Source organism: Mus musculus, chromosome 14 (genome assembly GCF_000001635.26).
Source record: "Mus musculus strain C57BL/6J chromosome 14, GRCm38.p6 C57BL/6J".
NCBI classification, from domain to species: Eukaryota; Metazoa; Chordata; class Mammalia; order Rodentia; family Muridae; genus Mus; species Mus musculus.
The window spans coordinates 112,686,303-112,698,382 of NC_000080.6; the positions used below are offsets into that span (position 1 = coordinate 112,686,303).

General features: G+C 36.0%; 1 long non-coding RNA gene across 1 annotated transcript in view; it reads right to left on the minus strand.

The window, feature by feature from the left end:
• Nucleotides 1–1,274: 1,274 nt before the first annotated feature.
• Nucleotides 1,275–12,080, minus strand: part of Gm41243 — a 34,104-nt gene continuing 23,298 nt past the window's right edge. Inside the window, exon 4 of the long non-coding RNA XR_874947.1 lies at nt 1,275–1,391. This is a non-coding gene — a long non-coding RNA (predicted gene, 41243). The remainder of the gene's footprint in view (nt 1,392–12,080) is intronic.

The window sequence follows — 12,080 nt, forward strand, 5'->3', positions numbered from 1 at the left end:
ATTGACAGGAAATACTCTACTGACTTGCTTCTTAGTTTTGAGAATATAATAACGCTTTCCAGTTAGAATTTCAGAAAAGTTCCAGGAAGTGATATGGGAAGCTGAAAACTGAGAATATTAGAAAAATAAAGTTAACCATAGAAAAAGTATAAACAGAAGAAATATAATCATTCTTCTATTCTCAAAGCAGTCTTAGTTACATAAAAACCTACTGATGTATATCTACTTAATGTCCTTTTTTATGTTTAATGTTGAATTGAAAATAAAATGGTCAAACAATGTGTTCATCAATTACAAGGAAAGTTTATACTTGGAGAGAAGTAGATAAAACATATATAAATATGTTATAAGTGTTATCAGTTTCATAAAGGAAAAATTTAAACTATGGGTTTGCTGTAATAGTTAAATATTTTCAAATAAACTTATTTCTGCTCTTATTTTAGCAAATGAACTAAAATTAACTAACATAAATAGTAAACATATTCTCAAACAGTATTTATAATTTAAAACACTTCTCTATTTTGTAGATTTATCAAACATGATATCCTGTTAGGTACAGTAATTTGGGAAAACATCATATTGTTTTTCCTTTTTAAATAAATTAACTTACTTAGAACAGTGATACCCAATGCCTATCTGTGGCAAAGCTGCCTATCTGTGGCATAGGCAATTTTCCATCATCTAACAGTCACATAAAGTGTAAAATAAGTTTCATTGTACAACAACGGCACCTAACCTATCTAAAATCTTCATGTAATTATGTTATCAATATAAATTTAGTAGAAGTAGAAGGATGAATAGGAACAGGATGAGGAGGAAAAAGAAGGAGGAAGAAGGGGAGGGGGATAATAAGAAGGAAGAAGATGAGGAGGAAGACAAGGAGGAGGAGCAAGAGGAGGAGGAAAAAAATTATTGTGGAGCTGTGTAAAAAGAGCAGACCCTGTACATGCAACATCATTAGTCTACCACTGAAATGTATGCTGTATTCTTACAATTACTGATGGCATGGCACGCATGCTTTCCACAGTACTAAACTTTAGAACTCATTTATGCGCTCATAACTTACAAATTGTGAAAAATTGATGGGTAATACCTTCTCTCTATTTTATACTACTTCAGTTTTTAATATATTTAATATTAAAGACTACAAAAATAAAGTTTCGGAATTATGAGAAACATTTAAAATGCTAAGTGCTCCCATGTTTCTAAGGAGTGTAATAGTAGAGGGCTCTTTCAGAATCCTCTCACACAATCTGAAACTTACATGTCTGCTTCAGTCCATCTATTCAGGCCATCTGAAGAGAACCTTCATTACATAAAGTGGAACTTTAGTTGGATAATTGGCCCAGATGGTAAGTGTTGTATCTTTGATCATACTGAAATTACGTTATCTATTGGAAAAACAAGAACAAAACTGTTTCTAGCAGTGGCATGGCTCAACCCTCACATATACCTTTAAACTGAGAGCTTTCTGATTATTGTAAACAGGATGAAGTAAAGGCAACCATGGGTTAACAGGTGGAGCAAGCAACTGTTTAACAGGTAGTAAACATGGGAAAAAAATCAGAGAGAGTAACAGGAGGTCAGGAGGATGCAGGTACTCACAGAAAATAGAAGTGAGCAGGTTTTTGTCTGAGGAGTTTTTTGAGACTGCTTGGAAGAGAGTTTGTTTTCCCTTTGGGATACTGGCTGAGGAATAAGGTCATCTGGATGTTATCTCTGCCTCTATGAGCTAGAAGGCTTTCACACTAGCATCTAACTGCCAACTCTTTATAGGTAAAATCAAATGATTGAGATTTAGTTAAAACTCAGTTTACTGTTTGTGCAGACATACACAGAAGTTGATTCAAACAGTCTGCAACTCCTGTTCCCTGGAATCCTAGTCAGGATTCAGGAACCACACATAGAGTACACATTCAGGCATGCTAGTCTACATTCATACCCACAAAAATATAAATAAGAACATATTTAAAACCATCCAAACCCACCCATTACATTGTATGTGCATAATGTAACCTCTATACTATTTTATTATTTTAAAACCTTTCATATTTATTTCTCTCTGTGTGTTTGTGTTTGTGTGTGTGTGTGTGTGTGTGTGTGTGTGTGTGTGGGTGTGTGTGTGTGTGTTTATGTGCACATAGGGCAAATTAATCATGATGACCAGAGACTGTCTTTGAATGCCTTAGAGCTAAAGTTACAGTTTGTGTTGGGTCTTTTTACCTGAGTACTGAAAGTTAAACTGTCTTCCCCTGCCAGAACATTAAGTTCTCTTTCCTTTTGAGCAATCTCTTTAGCTTTTAATATAAGCCATATTTTAAAACATAAACATATTCCTTCAAAATTTATCTGAAATGCTCCACATATTTACATGTGTTCCAATGATAGACCCAAGGGCAGAAAAATCCTTCCTGGTAACAGCTTTTTCAAGTACATGAAATGGCAGCTTAGAAAGTGATTGATTTTTGCAAATTTGAGGCCAAGACCCTATCTTCATTGACTTGTGTGATGCCCATTTATAAATAGAAAGATGCCTATATGTTTAGGCATGAAGAATCATCAAACTGGTGATGCATGTTAATTGAAATTTATTTATGCCTACTTATCCAAATTGTACTGTGAAGACACACAACTCTTAGCTCTATAAGTAAAATATTTGCTAACCAATAAAGTACTAATTCTAAGTGACTGTGTGCTCATGCCTTCATTTTTGTTTCAAATTCATTAAGAATATCCAGTGTCTGTGCTGATTGATTTTGCAAGTAGGAAGAAAACCTTCTTCTTTATAAAACAAAGTTAATATTTATTTCCAAGTAATTATGCCAATGTTTTGATTCTGTTTAGTTGCCTTACAATAAATATGGACATACTTAAATCACTCAAAATGTCTCAGTGTCTATTTGTTTGTTATGCAAATATAATTTTAAAGAATTTAAACTTTTGTACTAGAAGACGAAATGTTTTAGTAACTAAGGCCACCCTAAATGTTAAAATAAAGGTTAGAGCTGTTTGTTAAAAAGCCGGACTTGGTGGCACACGCCTTTAATCTCAACACTTGGGAGGCAGAGGCAGGTGGATTTCTGAGTTCGAGGCCAGCCTGGTCTACAGAGTGAGTTCCAGGGCAGCCTGGGCTACACAGAGAAACCCTGTCTCGAAAAACAAAAACAAAAACAAACAAACAAACAAAAACACAAAACAAAAAAGGGTTAATTCATTCATTCGTTTGTATTTCATGGATATTATAATTTAAATAAATTTTCCCTTTGTTTAACATATCCAAGCTCTCCTGTAAACTCTTCTCATATCTCCATTAAATGTATGGCATCTTTTACCACTCATTTTTATCACATACAAATATGCATATGAATATCCATATATATCGCTAAATATAACCTGCTCAGTATTATAATGTTTCTCATATGTATATTTTCAAGCCTTATAGTTCAGCTGTAGACAACCAACTCATTCGATCCTTCCCAGGGAAGACCACGGCTGCCGCCAGTTCTCTTCAGTTGCCTATAGCTCTTCACATAGGGTTGAGGCCATCAAGAATAGCAGCAGCACTAGATTGGAACCACAGTATCCTAGAATATAAACTGTGTGTGCCCCAGAGGACAGAGCCAATGAAGTGACCAACATGCTTTTGAGGAGACAAAAAGATAATGAATAAATTCCAGGGATCGGGCATTGGCTTATTTATACAGTTGGAAATTGGTTTTGCTTTGATTTTTCTGTGACTGTGCCCTGATCCTTCCAACTTAAAGTAATAAAGTATTTATTTATTTATTTTTAAATTACAGGATCTCACAGTTGAGAGTCTAAAAGTTAAAGAGATTTTAGAGTTTTACTCAGACTTTGAATTTTAAAACTTAAAAAGAAATCTTGGTTATTGTCAAGATACATTGAACTTTAACATGATTTAACTTTAAAAGACTTTTTATAGTTTGAAATATTTTATATTGTGGTATTCGCATTAGTGTGGCATCTTTGGGATGATTAGGGATGGAAAGATTGTGACATAATAGTCATGTGTTTTGTCTCAAGGTCACAATGTATTCATCATGCTTAGTAGTTTTATGGCAACATAACTAAGCTAGAGTCATTGGAGAGGACAGCCTACCCGATGGCACTTTTTTAATTAGGGATCAATGTGAGATAGCCAAGCCTATTGTGGCCATCTCTGCATCCCTAGGCTGGTGGTCCTATGTGTCAACAATATGAGCAATCCATGGAGAGCAAGCCAGTAAGCATTATCCCTCCCTAGCCTCTGCATCAACCCCTGCCTCCAGGATCCTGCAGTGTTTTGAGTTCCCCTCCTCACTTCTTTCAGTGATCAATAGTGATAATGGAGGCATAGGCCAAATAAACTCTTTCCTCCCAAGCTTGCTATTTGGTCATGGTATTTCTTTGTAGCAATATGAATCATGACTAGGACATATATATATAGGAAAAAGTTGAGATTAAATTGCCTCTAAAACCAAGTTCTACAACATATCACTACTAAGTTCATTATCTAACTTAAAATGCGAGCAATGTATTCCTCGTGAATCAGTAACACAGAAATGTAGCAATAAAATGGCAAATTCATATACGTCAATGTTCTCTTTGTATCCCCAAGTGAGAAAATGTCAAATTCCTAATCTTGAGATATCAGCATTTAGGTATTGATAAACTAGATACAATATCTGGTTATCTCTATTATTTTAGACTGATCTTATTTGCAAGACTATTTGATTTTATCATCATTTGTCTTCTTTTTTCCGTCTGGTCTCTAAGTGATAGACTCCTCTCCTCAAATCACATGAAAGGGACAGTGATTTTAAAGAATTTTAACCTATATGCACAAAAGACAGTGGTACTGAGCCAAACTAATTCTCATCTATTGTAAATAGTTCCTCATTTATACTGTTTCCATGGGATTATTATTTTGGTTCATCATGTTCCAGATACAATTATCAATTAATTAATTTGAATTTTGTCTATTAAAAGGAACATAACTCTATTTAAAATGGTTTTTGACATGTTGAAATAGCTTAGCTTCTGAGCAGTGATCAGTATTTGAAGTCACCTCACCGTCTACCTTTCTAATGACTGCCATTTGTTTCCTTTTAAATCCTTGCATGTGCTATGACCTCTGTGTTCCCTTTCTGCTTATTTTATAAATTACATGATTTAAGTCTCATTTTACCTAAACATTTATTAACTTTTTATTAGCTACAACAGTGAAAGCAATTTCTCTTACTCAGGAATAATAGAGAATGTAAAAACAGAAAATTCACATATTTGAATTTTTTTTCATTTTTAAAATTTTATTTATGTATTTATTTGGTTTTTTTTTTTACACTCCAGATTTTATTCCTGCCCTCTCCCTGCCCACCCCCAATGGCTCCACATTCCATACCTCCGTTCCTCCCCGCCCCTTCTCCAAAAGTCTGTCCCCTACCTGCACCCCACCCCATCCCATCTGACTTCTAATCTCCCTGGGGCCTCCAGTCTCTTGAGAGTTAGGTGCATCATCTCTGATTGAATACAGACCCGGCAGTCTTATGCTATATATGTGTTGAGGGCCTCATATCAGCTGGTATATTGTTGCCTGGTTAGGGGCCCATTATCTGAGAGATCTCGAGGATCCAGATTAATTGATACTGCTGGTCCTCCTAGAGGGTCACCCTCCTCCTCAGCTTCTTTCAGCCTTTCCCTAATTCAGCCATGAGGGTCAGCAGGTTCTGTCCATTGGTTGGGTGCAAATATCTACACTTGAGTCTTTCAGCTGCTTGTTGGGTCTTCTGGACTGTGGTCTGGGAGAACAATATTTGCATTTTTCTCCATTGAAATTGGCAAGATTTAAATAGCACCTACAGAATGAGGCTCCTCATCACATTCTTCTATATGCTATGCCAAGGAACATGGGAAGGCAGGTGGATCTGAGTGTTCCTAAAAGTTTTAAAGGACACTACACACCCAGATCCCGAGTAACCTAGATGGGCTCATTGACAGCTCAAACTAAGGAAAACGTTAGTGCTAATGACCCTCACCTAATCATTTTAATAAAACAGAAGCATCTTTCTAATGCTAAGCTATGCATTTTCCTCAATGTAAATTAGCTGCTTACAGTTTATTTCAGAATTGCTTTTCTGAGATTTATTCTGCTTTTAATTATTTGTGTATATCTATGTGTTGGGTGCTGTGGGGTGCAGTGTGCCTATTTGAGTACTGGTACCTTCATGGAACTGAGGAATGTGTGAGATCTCATGGAGGTGGGATCATAGGCAGTTAATGAGAAACCCAGTACAGCTGGGAAGGAAACTCAGATCATCTGCAAGAGCAACCTGTGCTCTTAACTGATGAGCCATCATCTTTTCTATCTGTTTATAAGATTTCTTGTGTAGAAAAAAATTTTGAATAAAGTAAATATTGAACAGTTTTCATGTTAATGTAATAGATTTAAAATGTACTTTTATAGTTAAATAAAAATGTTTTCCTAGCTACAGAGAAGAAAGCATATTGATAAATAGTAGTTACCTTGCATAGTGTAAATCATTCATGCTTTGAAAAATTCAACTGAGAATGGTCATGTCAAGTTGATTATTGCATGCTTTTGATTTGAGTTTGCAAGTTTGTGGCATTACTCCTCATTTATGAAGTATTGGGGAATCAAGTCCAGGACCTCATGCATTCTAGACAAGCACATTATCTACTGAGCTACACCACTTACCAGTTATGTGCATTCTTATAAAGCAATGCATTTTAAAGGATAGGTTTTATTACACTAAGTAGAATATATAAAGATAAATCATCAACATACCTCTGCAGCCTCCTTTCCAAATAAGATCTGCTATGCATTCTGAACCATTGTTTAAGAATTGACTCAGTGACTACAACTTTTATATTCTACAAGGAACTACTGTTAATTTAGTACATAAAATATATCAGATTATTATCCACATGAAATCTCAGTTTTTGTTATATTACCAGCTTAAATTAAAAAAAAAAACCTGGTAATATAACAAAAACTGGAAATTAATGTGAATAAGACTATTAACCTTTTTTTAATGAATAGCAGTTTTAAAAAATATTTAGAAACAGTGACACAGCCTCCTTTCTAGATTTGTGCTTTTTCCCCATCATATTGATTTACATTTGGCACTAGCACACTATCTTTATGATAATCCTGATACAGTGACTTATCAACCATCAACATTTATTGTTCTTCTTTGTGGAAACAAAAGTAACAATGATTAAAGACTATGTAGTTGAGAAATAAAAACTGCTTGTATGTCAGAAATTTTATATTCCACAATAGCTATAATTATAAAAAAAAGTATAGTGTCAGAAGATATGGATGATATTTTTCATTGGTTTTTGAGTGATGTCAGAATTTTAAGGGGCTTGGCTATTCTACCAGTGGACCAGGTTTGAATTCCAGCATTAACATTGATGGCCTACATTAATCTGTAACTCCATCTGTAGGAGATCAGACACTAGCTTCTGGCCTTCTTCAGAACTGAACATGCATGTTGCATGTACTGTGTCTCTATGTGTATATGTGTCTAGTTAAATAATATACATTTTAAAGAATGAGTTAATTGAAGATAATGTTGAAAAAATGAGTAGGACTTAAAGCAATTGTAGAAAAATATTTATAGGCCTGACTTAAAGACCAGAGCAAGAAATGTGTCTTTTTTTTTTTAAACCATGACTACATGTTAAAAGGGAAAGATTTATTTGCAAGATAAGATACAAGTCTAGATCTAAATATGATGTTGAATTTCTTACCAACACTAGAAAGTTTAAATTAATTTATAAATTATCAAACAGTGTTAAATAAGTTGTGTGAATGCTGGTGAACAGCTGAAGGCAACCGAGGGACAGCCAGACACTCTTGGTAAGCAAATTACAAAGGGAGATTACATTTCTAAGCAGAATTTTCTGAGCATGCAATCACTTGATTCTGAAAATGCACTAGTGAAAAGACTTTTATTCCTAATATTATTACATGCATGCCTTTTAATGATAAGTAAGGGATATCCTGGCAGCTTCTGGGACAGGCAGAAGCAACACAGCTTCTGGGACAGACCCCATTTCAGGCTCTAGACATCCAGGCACCTTCCCTGCCAGAGGAGAGGTGTCTGCCCTGGAGGGCTCTGCCAGAGCAGGTGGGGGAGCCATCTTGGTTCCTGAACCCTCACTGCCAAGTCTGTGCAGGGGATAGTGTGGACTACAGAAGCTACACAGCCTCTGGGACAGGCCCTGTTTCAGGCATTCCTCTCAGCAAGGAGGCAGGTCTGAACGCCAGATATCTGTGCACCTTCCCTGCACGAGGAGAGCTTTCCTGCAGAGAGTATTTTGGCCACTGAGACTCAGGAGAGATCTAGATTCCCAGGTCTGCTGACAGAGGCTAACATAATCACCAGAGGAACAAGCTCCAACCAGAGACAACTATAACAACTAACTCCAGAGATTATCAGATGTCGAAAGGCACACGTAAGAATCTTACTAACAGAAACCAAGACCACTCACCATCATCAGAACCCAGCACTCCCACCTCAGCCAGTCTTAGATACCCCAACACACACAAAAAGCAAGACTCAGATTTAAAATCATATCTCATGATGCTGATAGAGGACATCAAGAAGGACTTTAATAACTCACTTAAAGAAATACAGGAGAACACAGCTAAAGAGGTAGAAGTCCTTAAAGAAATACAGGAAAACACAACTAAAACAGTTGATGGAATTGAAAAAAAAAAACATCCAAGACCTAAAAAGGGAAGTAGAAACAATAAAGAAAACCCAAAGTGAGACAACGCTGGAGATACAAACACTAGGAAAGAAATCTGAAACCATAGATGCAAGCATCAGCAACAGAATACAAGAGATGGAAGAGAGAATCTCAGGTGCAGAAGACTCCATAGAGAACATGGGCACAACAATCAAAGGAAATGCAAAATGCAAAAAGATCCTAACTCAAAACTTCCAGGAAATCTAGGACACAATGAGAAGAACAAACCTACTGATAATAGGAGTAGATGAGAATGGAGAGTTTCAACTTAAAGGGCCAGCAAATATCTTCAAAAAAATTATAGAAGAAAACTTCACAAACATAAAGAAATAGATGCTCATGAACATACAAGAAGCCTACAGAACTGTAAATAGACTGGAACAGAAAAGAAATTCTTCCCAACACATAGTAATCAGAACAAAAATGCACTAAATAAAGATAGAATATTAAAAGCAGTAAGGGAAATAGGACTAGTAACATATAACGGCAGGCCTAATAGAATTATACCAGACTTCTCACCAGAGACTATGAAAGTCAGAAGATCCTGGAGAGATGTTATGCAGACCCAAAGAGAACACAAATGCCAGCCCAGGCTACTATACCCAGTAAAACTCTCAATTACCATAGCTGGAGAAACCAAAGTAGTCCATGATAAAACAAATTCACACAATACCTTTCCACGAATCCAGCTCTTCAAAGGATAATAAAGGGAAAACACCAACACAAGGACAGAAACTACACCCTAGAAAAAGCAAGAAAGTAATCCTTAAACAAACCTAAAAGAAGACAGCCGAACACAATCCCAACTTTAACAACAAAAATAACAGGAAGCAGCAATTACTTTTCTTTAATTTCTCTTAACATCAATGGACTCAATTCCTCCCAAAAAGGCATAGACTAATAGACTGGCTACACAAAGAGGACCCAACATTTTGTTGCTTACAGGAAACCCATCTCAGGGAAAAAGACAGACACTACCTCAGAGTGAAAGGCTGGAAAACAATTTTCCAAGCAAATGGTCTGAAGAAACAAACTGGAGTAACCATTCTAATATCGAACAAAATTGACCTCCATCCCAAAGTTATCAAAAAAGACAAGGAGAGGAACTTCATACGCATCAAAGTTAAAATCTAGCAAGATGAACTCTCAATTCTGAATATCTATGCTCCAAATACAAGGGCAGCCACATTCACTAAAGAAACTTTAGTAAAGCTCAAAGCACACATTGCACCTCACACAATAATTTAGTGGGAGACTTCAACACCCCATTCTCACCAATGGACAGTTTCTGGAACCAGAAACTAAGCAGAGACACATGGACACTAACAAAAGTTATGAAATAAATGGATTTAATTGATATATATACAGAACATTTTATCCTAAAAGAAAAGTATAGACCTTCTTCTCAGCACCACATGGTATCTCCTCCAAAATTGATCATATAATTGGTCACAAAACAGGACTCGACAGATACAAAAATACTGAAATTATCCCATGCCTCCTATCTGATCACCACAGACCAAGTCTGATCTTCAATAACTAACAACATAAATAATAGAAAGCCATCATTCATGTGGAAACTGAACAACACTCTACTCAATGATTCCTTGGTCAAGGATGATATAAAGAAAGAAATTAAAGACTTTTTAGAGTTTAATGAAAATGAAGCCACAACATACCCAAACTATGGGACACAATGAAGGCAGGCCTAAGAGGAAAACTCATAGCCCTAAGTGCCTAGAAAAAGAAACTTGAAAGAGTATACACTAGCAGCCTGACAGCACACCTAGAAGCTCTAGAACTAAAGGAACCAAATTCACCCATGAGGAGTAGACAGCAGGAAATATTCAAACTCAGGGCTGAAATCAACCAAGTGTAAACAAAAAGAACTATTCAAAGAATCAACCAAACTGGGAGCTGGTTCTTTGGGAAAATCAACAAAATAGACGAACCTTTAGCCAGACTAACTAGAGGGCATAGGGACAGTATCCTAATTAACAAAATGAAAAATGAAAAAGGAGACATACCAACAGAACCTGAGGAAATCCAAAACATCATCAGATCTTATTACAAAAGGCTATACTCAACAAAACTAGAAAACCTGGATGAAATGGACAACTTCCTAGACAGATACTGGGTACCAAAGTTAAATCAGGATCAGAGTAAGATCTAAACAGTCCCATTTCCCCTAAAGAAATAGAAGCAGTCATCAATAGTCTCCCAACCAAAAATAGCCCAGAACTAGATGGGTTTAGGGCAGAGTTCTATCAGACCTTTAAAGAAGACCTAATCCCAACTCTTCTCAAACTATTCCACAAAATAGAAACAGAAGGTACTCTACCCAGTTCATTCTATGAATCCACAATTACTCTTATACCTAAACCACACAAAGATCCAACAAAGAAAGAGATCTTCAGATCAATTTCCCTTATGAAAATCCATGCAAAAATACTCAATAAAATCCTCCCAACCCGAATCCAAGAACACATCAAAATGATCATCCATCATTACCAAGTATGCTTCATCTCAGGGTTGCAGGGATGGTTTAATATACAGAAATTCATCAATGTAATCCACTATATAAACAAATTCAAAGACAAAAACCACATGATCATCTCATTAGATGCTGAGAAAGCACTTGACAAAATGCAACACCCCTTCATGATAAATGTCATGGAAAGATCAGGAATTCAAGGCCCATAATAAGAGCAATCTACACCAAACCAGTAGACAACATCAAACTAAATGGAGAGAAACTTGAAGCAATCCCACTAAAATCAGAGAATAGACAAGGCTGCCCACTTTCTCACTACATATTCAATATTGTACTTGAAGTTCTAGCCAGAGCAATTCGACAACAAAAGGATATCAAGGGGATACAAATTGGAAAGGAAGAAGTCAAAATATCACTATTTGCAGATGATATGATAGTATATACAAGTGACCGCAAAAATTCCACCAGAGAACTCCTAAACCTGATAAACAGCTTCAGTGCAGTAGCTGGATATAAAATTAACTCAAATAAATCAATGGCCTTTCTCTACACAAATGATAAAAGGACTGAGAAAGAAATTAGGGAAACAACACCCTTCACAATAGTCACAAATAATATAAAATACCTTGGTGTGACTCTAACTAAGGAAGTGAAAGATCTGTATAATAAGAACTTCAAATCTCTGAAGAAAGAAATTGAAGATCTCAGAAGATGGAAAGATCTCCCATGCTCATGGATTGGCAGGATCAATATAGTAAAAGTGGCTATCCTGCCAAAAGCAATCTAAAGATTCAATGCAATCTCC